We start from the raw sequence: 20,710 nt of genomic DNA, 5'->3' as shown, positions 1-20,710 counted from the left end.
TCTCTCTCTCTCTCTCTCTCTCTCTCTCTCTCTGTCTCTCTCTCTCTCTCTCTCTCTGTGTCTCTCTCTGTGTGTGTGTGTGTGTGTGTGTGTGTGTGTGTGTCTCTCTCTCTCTCTCTCTCATGACAAACCCTTCCTTTCTTCCCAAAGTATGCTCAGAGCACGATCTGAGTACTATTGAGCTACCTGTGTTTTTTCCAAACCACTCTAATAAGTCAGAGTATAGACTGCACCAGTTAGATGTTCACAGAATACTCTGGTTTTATGTACACAGGACTAAAGAATTCTGAAAATCGGATCAACTTTGTTTCCTTTTTTGACAAAAAGAAAGGCTTGCCTGTTTCTAAGATTACATTTTCAAAATGGCTTTCGGATTGCATATCATTTGCTTAACGAGCTGGCAAGCAATTACCTGTCAAAGGTCACTACTACAGCTGTAGCTATTTCATGTGCCTTTAGATATAGGCTCCCAATTGATACCATTTGTGCAGCAGCTTCTTGGGTAAGACCACATACTTTTGTCACTCATTACATATTGGATTTGGCCTCCCAGGACTGGTCTGTTTTCACTTTGCTGAAGCGTCTGTGCTTGAGCCACCCGGGTTATAGGTGCAAGAGATGCTGTCCTATCCAGCAAGAATTACGGCGAGATAGGACTACATAACCTTAAGTTATGTACTTACCATAATGTTCCATGTTTGCGGTCCACCTTGCCTACATTCTTGCGTCCCTCCCAACACCCTTCCTGTTTCCTGCGGGATTTGGAGGACTATTCTGGTGCTGCCTGACATGGTTCTCTTTTGTTGTCCACCTGGCATGGATAATATTTTCTAAATCCTTTGCTGCATTTATGCAGCTCTTATATTGGTATTACCTGATGGTTATTTATTGCTTTCTTGCAAACTACATTTGGGGATTTGCTGTGAGGCACCATGGGATAGGGTCTAGCCTCGAGCCAGTGAAAGCTCTCAAGCTTTAGTATCGGCTGAGTCAAAGCCAAATATCTGCTCCAAACCCATCCAGCAAGAATGTAGAACTGGACTACAAACATGGATCATTATGGTAAGTACATAACCTCTGCAGCAGTACCCAAAACAACCCACAAGATAAAAGACGTTATCAATGGTGATAAGATGCTTAGCAGATGTTTAAAAAAAAAAGACAAGGTTTCAAAGTACAAACCCACCAGTATAAAGGACAGTCTAATAAGGCCGACGACACTTCCAGCCAAGTTGCAGATGGTGTGGGAGGGAGGTTTCATCCCTTCAGGGAATTATTCCAGATCCAATAGATGCTTCTTTTCTCCAGCATATACTGTCTCAGGGGTGATGGAAACTGTTCCTCTTTCCCATTTGGGAAAAGTTTAGTCTGTTTTTGCCACAGAAAATGCATACCAGTTCTGGATCATTTCTAAACCAGTATATGATGGTGCTAAAGTTGATACTTCCTCTTCATGACCTCTTACTTCCTCATTTTCAGGTTTTTGGAAACCTTGCATTTAAGATGTTTATCACATTCCTGTTCAGACTTCACACATTTCTTAATTTTCTTGTCTATCACATTATTCCGTCTTATGGGGTCTCCAGTGCTTATTGTTCATTGTCTAGCTGCTGCTGTGTAGGCCAGTGCAGGCTACCTGATAACCATTTTCAAGTTGTAGTCAACTTGCTTATCTTTGCTGAATGTTTCAAAATTTAGCGGAATCTCTTGTGTGATATGTTACACAAGCTTGGGACTCGGACAATTCAAAATTCTACACACAGGATTGTGTTCCTGGGATATCTGCTCGACACAATACAAAGCTTTTCTTCCACCAGAAAAATACATATTTAGATCTGTTTCAGGGTTTTTCCACTTTAGTCACTGCAATTGAATACCTCAGGCTTCTAGGTCTCTTGGCATCTGATTCTCTTGCTACCTCCAGCATGACTCCACATAATATACAATTATCTGAAGTCTCCAATCCCAGCACCAACACTTTTTTTTTTTTCTTTTCAGATTCCAGTTTTGTCAGATCATTTGGAAGAGACATCCGATATCAATCTTGGTTTATTTTCTTGCCTTCTTTCTTACTGCAAAGCATCACTAAGATTTCTCTGAGTTTGCTTGGTGAGCAGTGCTATGGGGGATAAGTGCAGGTTATCTGGGACAACAAAGGCTCAAAAACCTGACTTATCCTTGCTCTTATCAGCTGTACTCTCTGAATCATCTGCAGTACTCAGGATATTGTTAGACATTACCACAATGATTTGGTACATAAGGGGGGGGGGGAGACCAGGTCTTGCCCACTAGGCAAACTAGCTGTGTTTGTATGGCCTATAGCTTTATAGCACAGTCTCTCTACAGGCGTCTGCATTCCATCAGACCAAAATGGTGTGGCAGACTAGCAGAGCAGGACAGGGGCAGACCCCCTGCAAACGGAAACAAGGTCAGGGGGTCTGCAAGATTTTATCAGTCTGTGGGTAGTTCCTTAAGTAGACATTTTTGCCTCATCTGAATAATCAGCTGTCATAATTCTGCTCCAGGACTCTAGGGTAGTCTGGAAGACTGGTTCCATTTTTTCCTGGACAGTGAATGTTTGTGTGCTTTTCCTGAAATGATCCTCTGATCATTGTGGTGACCCCCTTCTCTCAGACAACAAATGGTTGTTCCTTCTGAACTGGCCAAGAGCAATTGCAAGCGTCTTAAGACTGGTTTTACTCACACAAACACATCCCAACTCAACTTCAGTTTCCTGTCTGGATGATGTGGCCTTAATATCTTTTGAACACTTTGGGCACTTTATTGCTTTCTTATGGCCTGTCATTTCCTTCTGAAGGTTCATTTGTCTTTTTCAGCACTGTTCCAATGGATCCCCCTCTCAAGGTATTAATGTCAAGATGTTTTTGAAAGTTCAATTGCATAATAGACCAAGAAAACCAGTGGCTCATCCTTGATTTTAATTTTAACACTTGCTCTATTTGAATCCACTTATCTGGCTGTTGAGGTTCTTAACATGGAACTGTTTTCACTTCTTGCTGTGACCACTGCAAGAAGAGCATCAGTTGCAATCTCTTATGGTGGATGAACCTTCTTGCCCACAGAGACTGGGTTTTCTTGAACTAATTCTTTTATGCCTAAAGTGTTAGAGTTGAAGCCACATTGTCCATCTGTTTTTCCCTGCACCCAAAAATGAAGGGGACAGATACTTGGTAGCAGAGTTTTGTGGATGTCCAAAGTGATCTGGACAGAACAAAATCTTTCAGAACTTCCAGGATTTCATTTCAAATGAAGGTGGTAAAGGACAATCCTGTATTAAAGCAGACTATTTCCACATGGTTGTCTTGAGCTGTTACTTTTATTTCTACCACCACAAGTATACCAGGCAGGGTTAAGACACTATCAGGGTGTTGGGTTTATCTATGGCTTTTTATGGAAAGTGTTTAACTCTAGTATTCTAGAAGCAGCAGTTTGGTCCTCCATGTATAAAAGAGCTAAATTAATTCTTGCAGTCTAGGACATGCTCTGCTAGGACCACTCTCCTCCCACCTCCCTGATTTAAGCTTTGGTAATCTACCTATATAATAACTTGGGCTGCTGTGACAACGGTCATTATGATGAACCTAGTGTAGTTGTGCAACTAAACTGTCCATAATAGATGTTTGGTCACTGCTGCAATAGCCACTTCCTGCACCACCTTCAGTATTTTAGCCAGGGAGTGGACAAAACGATTTTTGTTTCTAGCAATGTCCTCTTACGGCTTGGCCTCTCATTCAATTGGTATGAAAGCTCTGAAGGGTTTGACATGAGGCCTGTCTTAGTTCAGCTTGAGTAGACTAACTGGGTGCTTGGAAGGTACCCTGAAACTTTGAAAGCTGGCAGGCTGTTGTATCCTCTGTGGGGACGGGGTAGGGGGTGGGGTTAGAGGACGCAGCTTGGGTTACTGCAGTGGTGATCAAGCATCTGTTTGTGTAACTTTACACACACACAGCTCTCACTTGGGGGGGGGGGGTCATGTTGGTTAGTAAATAAAAGGGAAGATGTGTTGAGAGCTTAATTGCAGACTTGTGCTGTGGCTTCGTTATGCTATGCATTGTGACTGGGGTATGTTTGCAGTTGCATGTATGCCTTTAAGAGAAGGTAGGTTTCTGAGTGTAGACCAGGTCCTAAAAATGTAATGGTATGAGGGGTGGTTGGAGAATTGAGGGGAGAGTGGAGCAAAGTGGGCAGCTCCCACATCAGGAGGAAGTCTGTGGGTGTCTTCATTGTGAAGACTGAAGCTGACTTTCATTGGAATCTGTATTGGCGATTACTTCAGTTTTTAAACTGATTTATGGTCCCAGAGCTATTGTACCATAATGACATTGGATATCCTAGATCCCTTAAATGGGACAGATGAGGGAGAAAGAGTGCACTCATTTAAAGATGGTCAGAGCTGTTACTAGTTTGAATAGAAATGGCCAGTAAGGGCTTCTAGTTATAAAAAAGTGGAGCAGTAAAGTGTGAATATGTTCCACTGTGTGGGAGTTTGACACCTAATAGCCGATTTCACTTAAAACTGTGCTCCTTTTATTTTCACAGCTTATTTGGAAAAAATCTGTTGCTGGGATAACTTCTGTACTTGCACTGTCTTTGGATGGCAGAATGGTTTTAAGGGACAGATTCTAGGAAAAGATAAGGAAAGGTTATAATTGCTGAGTGTAGTACAAAGTTTTGTGAGTAAAAGATACTTTTAAAGATCACATGAGTAGGAAGGATAGAGAATTAACTACATAATCCACCTCACCCATTGGATTGCTTTTGCTAAAAACTTCACCTGGATAACCGTCAGCTGACTGTTCTGTCCTGCTTGCAGCGATGCAAGATTAGCTTTCTGTGAGCAGAGTTTATTTAAAAATGCCATCCAGAACAGTATATTTAAATTTTGATGGAGTACTCTGCATGCACCTGTCTACATATTCTGTAGACTGAGGTGACCTGTCTGGCATACAAGTAATTCTCTGACCTAGTACTGACCTATTGCTCATGGGTAAACTAAGTGGCATCCGAAATACTCCCAAGGATCTAAATCTCTTCTACAATGCCAACAGCATGGCTTGGAGAGGAGTATTTCTGGGAGGGTTCCACTGCTGCCCTTGGGGGCCCCACCTCCACGGCTGCCCCCGCACTACTAGTGGACAGAGGTAGCTCTTCTATACTTTATCCCAATCATGGGTCCCTTCTATGGTAACTAATCTCATTAGCTCAGGTGTATAAAATCTGTAATAAGCCCACAGATGCATTTTTACAAGTATGGCAAGAACTAGTACTTTAGCTGCACAGTTTTGTGATAATACGCAGATAATTCTGCATTTCAACAACTAAAAATCAGTGTTCTACTAATGAGCCACACATTTCTCTTCTACAGTGTTGCTTCAGCATCCTGTTGCAGCAGTTTCCTTTAACTTTCGTAAACTGTTGTACATTATGGTAGATGTTCATAGTTGCATTACTTAGTTTCACATGCAGTTAACTTGAGCAGCTGAGAGATGTTCTTTGTGTTTCACTGTTGCAGTCATCACATTTGGGTTATCTGCCTGCAGGTAGCACTCAGCCGGCCTGAATACCAGAGTCTTGGATTCCTGCGTCGGATACTCTCTTCTTCCATGACGTCAGGGGTATAAAACATTGCAGCCGACACCATTACATCAGTCTTTCTTGCTGTGCGGAGCCCGAAGCAGAAGCAGTTCGCAAGTGCCGGTCGGCTGACTCCTGAGATTTTCGTTTTCACGTTTCAGAACTGAAGTTTTCAAAAAAAACTAAGTACCCCGTTGGGGATCCTTTTTGTTGCTTCTAACCGATGTCAGTAAAAGTTAACAGTTGTCTTACCTGTGGAAAACAAATACCTCAAAGATTTTAATTCGTACTGCATTCCTTGTTTAGGCCCAGACCATGTCATCCCTCCCTGTTGGTTTTGTGCCTTGTTTAACCCCAGAACTATTAGTTGGGCTGTATTTGCAGCAAATTATTTTGGTACTCTGCATAACTATCCAGAAATGGCTTTGGTAAGACATCTGACTACCAATATACTTAAAATGTAAGGATAAAGACAAGACCGCATAGGTCCAAAATTGCCGACTACGCTTCTGTTAAGGTAGTCACCAGTCCGCTGGAACTCGGTGAGGTGCTTTCGCAGCCCCTGATGCCCACTACTTCAAATTTGCAGGCCTCTGAGATCCATTTGGAGTCCAGTATACCATGTGATGCTCTGACTATGGAACCTGCGGATGTCTCCACCTTGGATGGGTCCAGAGCTGTTGTGCAGGCACCAGCTTCTGAGGAGTGTATTTAGGCCCAATGACTTGCATTTTTAAAAAACACCATCTACTTCATCCAAGCCTAAAACTCTACCCACGAACTGGCGTACAAACTGCATGCTCAGGCCCATATGCCTAAAAAACAAATGCTTAGAATGGCTGAAGACCTTATTACTTTAATTAGGGGAAGCCAGCCTTCCCCCTCTAAAGACCAAGAATGGATTTTCCTTCAGATTCTTCTGATTACCAGGATTTGCCCATATCTACCTTTGAGGATTCTGATGCAGAGGATTCTGATGCAGAGGATTCTGATGCAGAGGATTCTGATGCAGAGGATTCTGATGCAGAGGATTCTGATGCAGAGGATTCTGATGCAGAGGATTCTGATGCAGAGGATTCTGATGCAGAGGATTCTGATGCAGAGGATTCTGATGCAGAGGATTCTGATGCAGAGGATTCTGATGCAGAGGATTCTGATGCAGAGGATTCTGATGCAGAGGATTCTGATGCAGAGGATTCTGATGCAGAGGATTCCATTCCCTCTGCCTCCCCTCCAGAAGATTTTTCTTTTGGTGAAACCTTGCACACACTTGAGCATTTCTGCTGGGAAAGCCAGGATTACTCTGACTCCAAAAAGAGGCTTAGAGAATTCTTACTCCTCCCTCAGCACAGGCCTTTAGCTATCCCTCCTGTTCTGGACATTGTAGATGCTTTCTTGGAGTCTAGCCTTTCCCCTTACACCGGCCCCCCAAAAAACCTGACAGGATATACAGAGTACCTGACTCAAGTTCCTCTAAGAATCCTACTGCTGATCCAGAGACCATTTCCAAGGACCTAAGGCCATTAAGGCTATTGCTGCCAAAGACCCTATCTCTTCTGATAGAGATTCCAGAGCCTTGGACAGATTGGGTAAGAAGGTATATACTTCTGCTACTTTGGCCATTAGGGCTTTAAATTGCCAGTTTCATATGTTAAAGTACCAGCAGCATATTATAGGACTACTTAAACAGAAAATGATGTTGATTCCTGACTGTTTACCACAAAATTACAGGATTTAATGCATTCTGCAGAACAAGTTGGTAAACCTACTTTGCAATGTGACTCCTTTTAGAAGCGTCTTGCAGGGCTGCTGTCACCGGGTCTGTACTTAAAAGGCATGCTTGGCTTCAAGAGCAAAACTTGCCAGATCAGGTTGGAGCTAAATTGCTGGATGCTCCCTTAAACCAAGACTGCCTGTTTGGCAAGAAAGCAGTAGTCCTCAAAAAAAATGAAGGAAAAAGCTAAATGTCTGCAAACTGTGAAAGCTATCATGCAAGTACAGCCTCCCAGATTTAGTAGGCATTGAACTTCAAAGAATTGGTCCTTTCCTGCCTCTTCCAGGTATTCTGCCGTTTCTGGGTTTGGACTGACCACCTAGGTTACAGTCTCAGGCTACACACAGGCCTAAGCAATGGGGGGCTCCCACTTCCAAAGCAGGGAGTAGTAAGACACCCCCTACGGAAAAATGGCACAATGACTTAACCTTAACCCTTCCAAGCCCTGCTCAACTGCCTGCTCCCTTAGGAGGAAAGCTCACCCTGCATGCAAAAAACTGGGAACTCATTACCTGGGACAAATGGGTTTTGAATATAGTTTCCCAAGGATACATATTCCACTTCTACACCTTACCAACCCCAAACGGTTGGCCAGACCTACCCCCAAATCAGTGGGCAGAGGCTCTACACCAGGTTCTCTCTATTGTAAGTATCAGGGCTATTCAGCCTGTCCCAGCAGAAGAATGGGGACAAGGTTTTTATTCAAGACTTTTTTCCTGGTACCCAGAAAAGACGGCTCCTGGTGTCCTATCCTGGACCTCTCCATTCTAAAATTCAAAATGCTAACACTTCAACAGCTGCCTCCTATGCTAGGCAAAGATGCCTGGTTGGCAACCTTAGACTTGAAGCTTACTTGTACATTCCAAAAAGGGAATCTTGCAGGAAATTCCTACGCTTCAGGGCAGGCTCCATGCACCATCAGTTCTCTGCACTTCCCTTTGGCTTATCTACTGCACCCAGGGTATTCACGAAGTGTCTAGCTCCAGCCATTGCATTTTGCAGGCAGAGAAATATTCATATATACCCGTACTTTGACAATTGTCTGATTCAGCAGAAAGCCAGGACTTGCTATTAAAACATCTGGCATTTGTAAAGAAACTTGTAACCTCACTGGGGTACACCATAAACTAAAAAATCTCATCTAGTACCCTGTCAACAGATTGTATTCCTGGGAGCAAACTTGAATGCAACTTCCCAGATGGCTTTCCTCACTCAAGAGAAACAAGTTTATTTGACAACCTACTTCAAATTACTGGCTGCAAAGACCCAGCTATCTGCAGGGAAAATCCTGTAAGCCCTGGGGTTCATGACCTCTTGCATTCTACTAATTCCATATGCAAGACTGCATATGAAGAAACTACAATGGTATCTAAAAAGCCTATAGTGTCAACATTCTCGGGACCTGGCATCAATGGTTCCTATCATTCCTCTTATAAAAACAGTTCCTTTGGTGGGCAGAGGCCTGCTACCACAATAAGGAGCTCCCTTTCACTCTACCCCCTTGCCGCCCAAACCCTAACAGACGCATCAGACTATGCATGGGGGGCTCACTTGGCAGGGCAGTGCTTTCAGGGCAAATGGAACCAGAGACAGATGCACTTGCATATCAAACAAAAAAAGTTAGCTGTACAGAAATCCCTGACAGCCTTCAAAGACCACATTCTTCCAGGGCAATTATTGGTAAAGACAGACACCACTGCAGTTGTGTGGTACATAAACAAGCAAGGGGGAACCCACTCGTACCCTCTGCAGACTAGCAGTGGCTCTGTGGAACACCGCCTTGAGCTACCACGTGTGCACCTACAGGCTCACTTCCTGCCAGGCAAGCTAAATTCTCTGGCAGACGACCTAAGCAGAAATCTCATGGACCCACACGAATTGAAACTGGAACCAAAAATATTCATCCTCTTGAACAAATGGGGGGACTCCAGAGATGGACCTGTTTGCCTCCCCTCAGAACTACCAATTGGGCAAATTCTGCACAAGGACTCCCACAGTCGAGTTTGGAAAGTGGATGCCCTGTCCTTTACCTGGGAAAGCCTCTGTTTATGCCCTTCCCCCTCTGCCTCTTCTCTCGAAGGTTTTGCTAAAGATCAAACTGGACAAGCCAAGGACAGTATTGATTGCACCAGATTGGGCACACCAGCACTGGTACCCCCTCTTGCGCAGTATGACACTGCTGGAACCATGGCACCTGCCTCAGACTCCTTTTCTGCTGTCCCAGCAGGCGGGCCAGATTCTGCACCCTCTGCTTCAAACCCTGAACCTTGCAGTCTGGCTAATTCCTTGAGCTCTCCAATAGCATCCCTCAGTAAGCGGGTGCTAGATGCCATTCTGGAGGCAAGGAGGCCTACTACTAGAAAATCATACTGTTCCTGGAGCTGGAGCCAGACGGAGGGGGGGGGGGGCGCACAACAGTGCCCAGCTTACCTCATATACTTCAGTACTTAACAGAAATGTTCCACAAGGGCCTATCCTTCTCATCAATTAAAATTCATGCCTCTGCCATTTCAGCACATAATACTGAACCACCCTTCTCGCAACCCCTGCTAAAGCAATTCCTCAGGGGGGCAAACATTTTAAGACCCCCCCCCCCCCAGGAGACCCCCTACTCCAGCCTGGGACCTTAACTTTGTATTGGAAAAGCTCTCTCTCCCTCCTTTTGAGCCAGCTGCGACTGCAAAGTTGAAATTCCTTTCTTGGAAAACGGCTTTCTTTCTAGCCATCACTTCAGCAAGAAGAGTGTCTGAATTACGGGCCCTCATGGCAGTGGAGCCCTTCATTATCTTCCATGCAGACAAGGTTTCCCTCAGAACCAATCCTTCCTTTATGCCCAAGGTGGTCTCTAGTGTGGCCCTAAATCAGTCCATTCATTTGCCTACCTTTTTCCTGAATCCACAAAACAAAGGAGAATGAATACTGCACTCTTGGGTTCATAGGTTCATACTAGGCTATCTGCCCTAGGGCATTTATAAGCCTAGCCAGAGTTTGTTTGGCTTTCGCCACCCATTTTAAATTAATTTTGCTATGCCCTTTTTCGAGTTTAGTATACTGTGCCTCTGTCTAACAGTGACACAGAAGTGATACCCAGGGTAAACGTACGATCTCCCATCCACTCATCAAGATTCCTCTTGAAGAGAGTCAATGAGGGACTCTGCCTAACCTGGACTGGGATTTTATTCCAGAGTGAAGGGAGCCTCTGGGTTATGAATCTGTCCCTCCAGCATGTCCTATTTATTTCAGTGCTGAGGTTCAAGTCTCTAGCGTGTAGCTCGATGGGATTTTGATTTCCTGAGGTGCAGCATGTCCATTAATTCCGGGTTGGACATGGCTTTATAAGTCGGGCACAAATTGCCTCTGAGCAGGCGGTATGCCACTGAGTAGAGCTGGAGTTTCTTTTACCGGGCAGCATATGGCATCTGTTTGAGCCCTTTGATCCTCTTGGTGAGGTACTTTTGGGGTCTTTCCAGTTGCTGCAGGTGTCTGGTAAGGTACATCCCAAAGGCGTTGCTCAATTATGGGCCTGATGAGGGATGAGTAAAGAGCGATGACCTCCCTGATCTAGATGTGAATCCCTTCATGATTAGGTGGGCTATATAAAATGTTTTTCTAACAACTTTGGCCACGTGGTTGTCAAATGAGAGATTGCTATCAACTTGGGTCCCCAGGTCCCTAATTACTACTTCTGTACTTAATGGATTACCACCTATGTGGTAATTTGTGGGCACTTTGTTTTTGCAAAAGGGGATGACTATACACTTTTTGGCGTTTAGCGTGAGGCCATGGCTCTGGCACCAGTTGTCTGTTTCTATGAAACCCTTTTGGAGGATGCTTGTGTCGGCTGGAGAGTTTATTATGGCGCCCAGTTTGCAGTCATCTGCGAACTTGGTCAGCCACAGTCCTTCCGTGTTGGCCTGTACCTCTGAGAAATATATACCGAACAAGAGAGGTTCCAGGACTGAGCCTTGTGGGACGCCACTTGTAACTGGTTTGGAGTCTGACATGGCTCCAGCAATTCTAACCATGTGGGTTCTGTCCTTGAGACGGTTTGGAACCCATCTAGTGACATAGGGGTTTATATTTAAGCTGGTGAGCTTATCTATAATGCCCTTGTGGGTATTGTATCGAAGGCGCTTGCGAGGTCCAGGTAGGCTTTGTGGACCACCTATAGGTTAGTACTAGGCTAACTGCCCTTGTGAGCCATTTTAAGCCTAGCCAATTATCCCTTGTGAGACTCAAACCCTGCACCTTGTGTTTGTAAGGCAAACACCTTAACCATTAGGCCACTCTCCCAACCCTTGGACGTGCACAGACAGCTTAGATTTTATTTGGACAGGACCAAGCCTCTCAGAAAATCTGAACAGCTGCTAGTTGGCTTTGCTGCAGGGGCAGAGGGGAAGGCCATTTTAAAGTAAACCATTTCCAAATGGATATCCCATTGCATTAATTTCTGCTATAAGCACCATGGAAAACCTACCCCACAGGGGATAAGATCACATTCCACCAGGGCTGCATCTACCTCTACAGCCTTTCTGAGTAGTCCCTACCAGAGACATCCTAGAAGCTGCTACCTGTAGCTCTACCTGTAGCTCTGTACATACCTTCACCAAGCATTACCACATGCCTATTTTTTTCTAAATCCAGAGCTGGTTTTGCCACTGCAGTCTTGCAGGGCTTAATTGCTGGCCCTAATGCTCTAACTTCCTCCTCCCTTCCTTAGCTTTGGGAATCAACCCAAATGCGATGACTGCAACAGTGAAACACTAAACACATAGTACAGTTGTGCACATTTACCATAAGTGTAGACATTCAAGTGTATTCACTGTTGCAGTCCTGGTTACCCTCCCTCCAGCCCCCTGACTTCTCTTTGCTCTACCTTTCCTTCTTGTTTGGTGTTTTTAAGCTTTCTGGTGTATTTTCTTTTTGATGGAGGTGTTCCATAACATTTCTTCCCATTGTGGGGTCACCTGACATCTGGGGCAAGAAACTGATGTAATAACGTAGGCTGCATGTTTTATACCCCTGTCGTCATGGAAGAAGAGACAGCATCCGACGCAGGAATCCAAGACTCTGGTATTCAGGCCGGCTGAGGGCTACCTGCAGGCAGAGAACCCAAATGTGATGACTGAAACAGTGAATACACTCCTAACATCTACATTTATGGTAAGTGTTCACAACTGTACTTAATAATTATCACAGATCTGCTAGGGAAATGTGAACATGGTGCTTTTGTGATTTCAGTACTAATTGGAGAAGGTTTACTTCTGTATTAGTGGTGGAGGAAGATGGTTTGCTTCTGCAAGGTGTTGAGTTAATCAGCATGTGAATGTGTAACTCACTCTACCTTGCTTTTCCTGCTAGGGAAAATTCATTGTTATTTGAATACCAGCTTTGGCTTAGTTGAGTAATCTTGATTAATTCTTACCAGAAAATGATGTAGCAGGTGAAATATATTTCATAGGCATAAATAAGGCTTTTGTAGCACCTCAAATCATGTGATCTTAATTTTACTGCAAAGCCCATTTTCTAAATTTTTACTCCCTTTTCTGAGAAGGGAATCTCGATGCTTAAATGTTTTTCCCCACAGGATCGGTTTTATTTCATACTGTGATATGGTGCTTTGTGCAGAGTGTAGAACAAGGCTTAGCATAATTTTAGACTATGCTTTATTTTATGCAGTTTAACCCTATTTGCTGTGTGGGGACATGGTTTATATTTTTCTATTTCTGCCAGTAGTCTCAGCCTTTTTAGTGCCAGCTATTCTGGTATTTTTCACTTCATATTCTCATTCTGTCAATGTCTCAAGTTAATAGCTCTAATATTTCTTTTTTAATTCCTAATTTATGGATTTGTCCCAGATATCTTTTGAGAGCTAGGCTGGCCACAGTCTCAAACAAGCAAGTACTGAATAATTCATTGAGGATGTTCCTGGCATGGGCAGAATTTCCTTCTCCCTTCAGGAAATCTCCACCTACCCACCAGACACATCTAAACTAGCTCCTGCACCACACAATGTTTATACTAGGATCTTTTCGATGCCAGAAAGGAGCTTTTGTAGGGATTAGTTTTGTATATAAATACCATTCTGAAAGTACCCGAATACAAAATGCTCACCCTGCAGACTGTCCTTACCCCTTCTTTCTCCGGACTACTGTTTGATGGTGACCTTGTAAGCGAAGGATGCTTATCGCTTACCAATTGCTGCCAACTTCAAGCTGGACCCTACAAAAGTCCTGCCTCACACAGTTGCAAAGAATTCTTCTTGGGGTGTATGATGGGCACAAAGTATGGCCTTTCTGCTGGAAGACTGTCCTGACTTTTCAGAACATTTTCAGGGATTTCTGTCTAAGGAGATGCCTTTGCAAGAGTTTCTCAATTCTAGGCTTCATGGCATCAGTGATTGTCATGACTCCACTGGCCAGACTGCACAAGAGAAAGCTTTAGTGGTACTTAAAATTGTTGGACCCAGCACCTGCTTCCCCTGGAATTCTAGGTACCAGTGAAATGAGGTGGTGGTGGAGGGATAAGATATCTCTCAATCCAGACCTGCTCGTCTACTGCAAGATTCCTGTTCAATTCAGAGCAGATGGGCTCATCAGATTTTGTATGGGTAAGTGTCCAGGAGTTTTTAGTGCAAAGTAAATTGGAGGGTGGGGGCGGCTTTGGACACTACAGAGCACAAGTCAGAAATGTTAGCAATGATTTAGACTAAGTTCACCCCTTTCATTGGTCAGACTACACATTCTTATCTGAACAAATGGGGATACAAGATCATATCCTCTTGCCAGTTGGTAGTGATGGCCCAGGAGCTAGACTCTTTCTTTGCATTTGCTTCAGACCTTGTACATGTAGCAAAACCTCGTGGCAAAAGACTAAGCAGATACCTGGATGGACCCTCATAAATGCAAACTCTGGACAGAGGTCTGCCTGGATTTGGGCCATATGTGGGGAAAACTTCAAGTGGCTCTGACATTACAAAATGGTTGGAATGTTTGAGAGGTCCTTACAACCATGCTTGGCAGGCAGAAGCATTTTCCTTAGGTGGGAGTGTTTGTGCATTTCCATTGGTAGCAAAGGTACTTCTGAAGATTCAAAAATTACCAAAGATGGTAGTGTTTGACCCTCTTGGCCTAGGCAAAGCTGGTTCTTTTTTAATGGAAATAATCGAAAGCAGTTGCTACAAATTTCCTTGCACTGGATCTGCTCATGGTGTCGAGTGACTGCACCCAGCTTCAAGACTGATCCTAAATGCATTTTAGGCCCTTGCTTATGAGGATATGCAACAGGTATTAGAAAACTTGCAGCTAGAAAATTGGTTTTATAAGGGAGAATGTTAAGTTGTCTATCTCGCCGTCATTCTTGCTGGTTGGGTTCGGAGCCGATCCTGTGCTCCGACTTGGTCATCTACTAAAGCTAGAGAGCTATTTACTGGCTCGAGGCCTCCCCTTATCCCACAATGCTTGGCACTAGATACCCAGATCTCGTTTGCCGCTTCAGCTACGAGGTTGCGCTTTTACTGGCTCAGGTCGTATTAATCCTTTTTTTTTTGTATTACTAGCTAATAGTTCCCTTGCATTTTTCTTAGATATAGATGGTCTTTCCCTTGTACTGTAGTTAGACTGTGTATACCCTAGTTTGTCCCACTAAGGAAACTCGTTTTCTGTTAGAGTTTCTACCCTTCCCCTTGTTTCTCTCTATTAATGGCTAACCCCACCCTTGTACCTATAGGAGTAGTGTTTAGCTTGTAGTATTTGTTTATTTTTATTAAGGATAGTTGTGTGTGATAGTTTTGTGGTTATTATTGTTAGCTTAACTAGTGCAGGTGTTTGTGTGCCTTGTTTAAGCACTAGTTTAATTTTTCTCTTTAGTATCCCCGGGCCAGTATGTCCAAGGATTCTAAAGTTTCAGGCTTCAAGAAGTGTGACTCTTGCTGTCAGAAGATGTCTGACAGACGGGCACACTTGTGTTCATTGCTTGGGTTCCCTACACCTGCAGGACTCCTGTTCGGTCTGTCATGCCTTCAGCCTGAGAGTCCTGCAGGAGCGCAGGAACAAGCATATTTTGAGAGGCTTACTTAAGCCAGAGGGATCCCTGGTGAAGCCTCTGTCGGGGAAATCCTCAAAGCCTGCCAAGCAGTCTACTCCCAGTTCGGAGCCGTTGCTGGGCGGAGCATCTGCCTCCTCTTCGGCTCCGGCTGGATCAGACATCCCTAGACCTCAATCGGCTCCGACTTTAGTGTTGGAGCTGTCGTTGGGCCGAAAACATTCTAGGTCCCCTTCCCTAGAATCAGTCCGTTCGGCTCCGAGGTCACCGTTGCTTCAGTCAGAATGAAGCCATAGGTCCCACTCCTCTCGGTCTTCCAGGTTATCAGATCATGACTTGGAGAAGGTTGGTCAGGAGACTCCTTAAATCGCAGGCCCTGGCCAAAATGTTAACCAGCCCTTCTCAACTGACTGTGGCTGTCCCGGTGTCTTCAGCAGTTCCTCCTCAGACTCCCTTTTTGTGTTCGGAGCCAGAGCTGGTTGGGGCTCGAATCTTGGAAACGTCAGAGCAGATACCACATCTTTCGGCTCCTTCGTTGGCTCCGATCTCTTCTTTGGTTCCTTCCTCAGAGGGATCTTGGTGCCAGGACTCCCTCGTTGGCTCTGAGGGGGCGAGTGGCATCGGACTCTTGTCCGACCCCATTCTCCCTCTCAGGGCTTTGGCGCAGGTGAGCTTTGCCCTGACATCGGCCTCTGAGCTGTCCCTCTTGGTGCCGGGAGGGGTTCACGTCTCTTCGGAGCGGGGACCCTCTGCTCTGCCTGATGGGGGTACCTTCGAGGTCATGAGGAGCATGCGGACTCCTGAGTCGGCTCCTCTATTGGCCCCTTCGGCTCCTCCCCCCATGGTGCCTGCATCTGTCTCTGTCCACCCTCCTGACCCCAAGCGTGGAGAACCAACGCTCAAGGTTGCCCCATTGGGCATATCTTCCTCTTCCGAGGCCTCCCCTGATAGAGGAGCCCCCTCGGAAGAGAAAATGTAAGAGGAAACATGTAGACTCCCCTGAGTCAGTCACGTCTGATACCGACTTGGAGGATTCGGAAGGGTCCCCAAGATCCCCCTCTGAGGATGTCTTTTTTAGACATTCTAGAGATCCTTAAGCAGAGGGGGAACTGGACTGCCCTTAACCCTTCCGAGGACGAGTCTGTATACCTGGACGCGTTTGGTTCTCGCCCTTCCACCTCCTGGGTGTCTCCACCCTTCAACCCGCTCATGGAAGTAGTGGCTCGAAAGGCGTGGTCAGCCCCGGACACAGTGGAACCAATTCCCCGCAGGCCAACTAAGTTCATTACAGCCCCACCCAACAAACAATTTTTGACAAAAGGTGTCCCCATTGATGCCATGGTGGTGGCAGCATCCACTAAGGAGTTGGCTGACCCTTCGGTGCTTGTCCATCCACCTAATAGTCTAGGACAATGGACAGGTACGGGAAGCGGATGTTTTCCTCTGTGACCTTTTCCATGCGGTCACTGAATTCTGTGCCATTTCACCTGCCTTCAAAGGGATCTTCTCAAGGAACTGGGTGATGCCCTTCAGGATCCATCAGCTGCGGGGGCTCATGAAAAGAAACTTCCAGCTGGCGACCCTTAACTCTATAGTCAACTCCTCCATGCGGCTCATTTCTTATGCAGCCGATGGGGCGAGTAGGGCTGCAGGTACAGGCGTGGCTTTGAGAAGACATGCCTGGATGCGGTTATGTAACTTTGCTGACCCCTTTAAGGCGTCCATCACCAATACCCCCTTCGATGGTTCGGCTCTGTTTGGACCACAGGTGAAGGATACCCTTACCAGGTGTGAGCAGGAAGGCAAGACTCTCTCTGTCGTGGGAGTCCGTTTTTCTTTTCCCTCTAGACCATACCCTAAGGGTCAGAAGAGTGGGAAAATGTGGTTTCTGAAACCCCAGGGAGTCGTGCCTGACACACGTGATGTGTTCCCTCCAGGGGCCGGAGAGGGAACAATAATGGACACCGCCCGAGGGGCAGAGGGTGTCTGCAAAATCAGGGTAGCAGAGAATCTTTCTCTGACTAACCCTTTCAGCACCCCTGAGGGGCTGCCCGACTGTCCACCTTTGGAGGCAGTCGGGGGAAGATTGTCACTGTACCCAGAAGCCTGGCAACTCCTCACACAAGACAAATGGGGTACGGTCCATCATATCTGAGGGTTACAAAATCCCCTTTGTCCACACCCCTGTACAAACAACCAAGTCCCTTCCAGATGTTCCACCTGGTCTAAGGGAGCAAGCAGTGCTAGAAATTTCAAAACTGCTAGAAAAAAGGGTCATCCAGCCAGTCCCAGCAGACAAGCAAGGATCCGGAATTTACTCCAAGTTCTTTTTGGTACCAAAAAAGACAGGGGACTGGAGACCCATTTAGGATCTCAGCAGGTTAAACAAATCTGTTCAAAGAACGAAGTTCCGGATGGTCACGCTTCAGTCCATTCTACCCTTTTTGGGTCAGGGCAATTGGATGTGCTCCACAGACTTTCAGGATGCGTACTACCATATCAAAATGGACAGGCGCTCCAGAAGGATGTTCTTAGTCTTCCCTTGCTGCAGTCCTGACAATTGGGTATAGTCCGCGTCCCAGTCGGCCCGAATACCAGAGTATAAGGCTGACGTCGGTCATGGCGCCTTAGACTGACGTCAGTACGTCAGGGTACTAATGCGCATGACCGACGTCATTTCCTCAGTCTTTTTTGCCGCATGGTCCGATGCAGAAGCAATTTTGCGAAAGTGCAGGTTGGCGTTCTGAGATTTTCAAACCGGAGTTTCAGACCGAAACAGAGTTGGCTAAGTACCCGTTGGGGAACATTTTGGTTTTTCTTGCCTCAGTATTTAACGGATGTCAGAAAAAGTGAATAACTGTATTTCTTGTGGGAAGCAGATACCGCATAGGGATTATCATACATTGTGTATACCTTGTTTAGGGCCTGAGCACGGCGTTGTTGGTTGCGCCTTGTGCTAGATTTAACAAGCGCACTATTAAGAGGAGGCTTGATTGTGCTAGGTTAGTGTTTGGGAAGCGTTGCAATTATACTATGCCGTCGGGTGCTCCCTCGCCTGCTTCATCTAAGAAGCGCAAGGACAAAACAGTGAAGTCTAGGGGTGAGGAACCGCAGTCCCGGACGCCGGTCCTTTCGAAGGCTCAGGGGAGCCAGAGGTTTTGCCAGGAGTCTCTGGAGTCTCAGGCAGATACTTTACTGTTACAGGATGTGCCCTCTCAGGAGGTAGGCCAGGCTGAGGGGCTTCTCAGGTAGCTGTTCTTCCCTCTCTTCCCAAGGTAGTTAGGCCTCTCCTTCTGTTGCCAAAGCTTCTTTTAGAGGAAGGCCAAGTTCAGCTTCTGTAGGGCTGCTCCTAGCATTTCGGGCTCTGTGCCTAAGAAACATATGCTTAAAATGGCAGACGATTTGATTACTCTGATTAGAGGTTCTATGCCCCACCTGATAAGAGGCCTAGGGTGGAACAGGAGTTTGATAGTTTTGAACAGTGTTCACAGGCTTCAGAGTCTTCTGTGGAAGACTTGCAAGAGTTTCCTACTTATTCTGATTCTGATGTGGATGATTCCACTCCTTCAGCTTCTCCTCCTGAGGATTTTCATTTTCAGAGACTCTTCACTCCATGAGGGAGCACTTTAAATGGGAAGGCCAAGATTACTCTGACTCCAGAAAAGGCTTAGGGAATTCTTGTTTTGCCCCAGCATAGGCCCTTAGCTATTCCTCCTGTGTTGAATGTGGTGGAGGATGTTTTTGCAGAGGCTTCTCTGAACCCTGATTCCTTGCCTCCTGCTCCTGTTAAGCCTGATAGGTATTATAGGGTGCCCGAAGCTCATAAGTATTTGTTTAAGAGTCCCAGGGCGGACCCAGAAACTGTTTCTCAGGGGCCTAAAGGTGTTAAAGCTTCTGTGGTTAAAATCCTGTACCCTCTGATAAAGAGGCAAGGGCTTTGGATAGGTGGGGTAAGAAAGTATATACTTCTTCCACTCTAGCCATGAGGGCGTTGAATTGTCAGTTTCATATGCTGAAATATCAGAATTATCTCCTTTCACAATTGAAATCTAAGGTGGATGCTTTGGCGGAAGGTATTGAGTGTAAAGAATTGCTGGATTTGGTTCATGTGTCTGAACAAGTGGGTAAGCATTCTTTGCAGTGTGGTTTTGATGCTGTTCAGGCCTCCTCGAGGGTGGCTGCTACTAGTTCTGTTCTTCGCAGACATGCATGGTTGAAGGATCAGAATTTAGCTGAGCATGTTAAGACCAGGATTTTGGATGCTCCTTTACAGTCTGATGTGGTGTTTGGACCGCCTGTGGAAGCAGTTTTAAAGAAAATGGAGGACAAAGCTAAGTCTATGCAGACTGTTAAAGATTTTTTGCAGGTGCAGCCTCCGAAGTTTAGTAGAAATTGGCCTGCTAAGGGGTGGACATATCCTGCTTATGGTTCCCAGTCTAGGGGTAGGTCTAGACGTGGTAGGGGCAGGGCTCAAGGTTCGTTTAGGCCTAGATCAGACAGTTCACCTGCTCAGACTTCTGGTGAGGGCAGGGGTCAGTCCTTTCGTAAGCAGAACCAATGACCTGCCTTTTCAGCTGCCAGTGGACTCTCCTGGCAGCTCCTTTGGGAGGAAGATTGTCTCTTTTCAAAGAAAATTGGGATTTAATCACTCAAGACAGATGGGTGCTGGATATCATTCATCACGGGTACAGATTTTATTTCCACACAATGCCCCTTTCAAAGGCATGCCAGATGTTCCTCCTCCACAAAGAAAAGAGGCTCACAAGCAAGTTTCTCAGTTACTCCAGATAGGGGCTATTCAGCCAGTCCCTGTATCAGAAAGGCTTCGATTTTATTCTCGCCTGTTCCTAGTACCAAAGAAGGGGAACACGTGGAGACCAATTTTGGATTTATCTATCCTCAACACTTATCTGGACATTCCCAAGTTCAAGATGTTGACGTTACAGCAACTGTTACCTCTGCTGGGCAAGGATCACTGGATGGTAACTTTGGATCTCAAGGAAGCTTACCTTCATGTGCCCATAAGGCTAAGTTGCAGAAAGTATCTGCGTTTCGAACTGGAGATTTTCATTATCAGTTCTCTGCATTGCCCTTTGGCTTATCTACTGCCCAGAGTATTCACAAAGGTTCTGGCTCCAGTGATAGCTTACTTCAGGCTTCAAGGCATTCAAATTTATCCTTACTTGGACGACTGCCTGCTTCTGGCTCAAGAAAAGGAACACCTTCTACAGCATCTGGAATATGTCATAGCAGTGCTAAGATGCCTAGGGTATTCTGTGAACGAAATAAAGTCCAGTC

At 45.5% G+C, this 20,710-nt stretch overlaps 1 protein-coding gene across 6 annotated transcripts in view; it reads left to right on the top strand.

Annotated features, from left to right (window-relative positions):
* The window catches only part of ELAVL2 (ELAV like RNA binding protein 2), a 1,537,668-nt gene that overhangs the window by 551,279 nt on the left and 965,679 nt on the right, over positions 1–20,710 (top strand). The window lies entirely within an intron of this gene.

Source organism: Protopterus annectens, chromosome 2.part0 (assembly GCF_019279795.1).
Source record: "Protopterus annectens isolate FY-2018-M chromosome 2.part0, PAN1.0, whole genome shotgun sequence".
NCBI classification, from domain to species: Eukaryota; Metazoa; Chordata; order Ceratodontiformes; family Protopteridae; genus Protopterus; species Protopterus annectens.
This window is presented reverse-complemented; position numbering and strand designations above follow the sequence as displayed.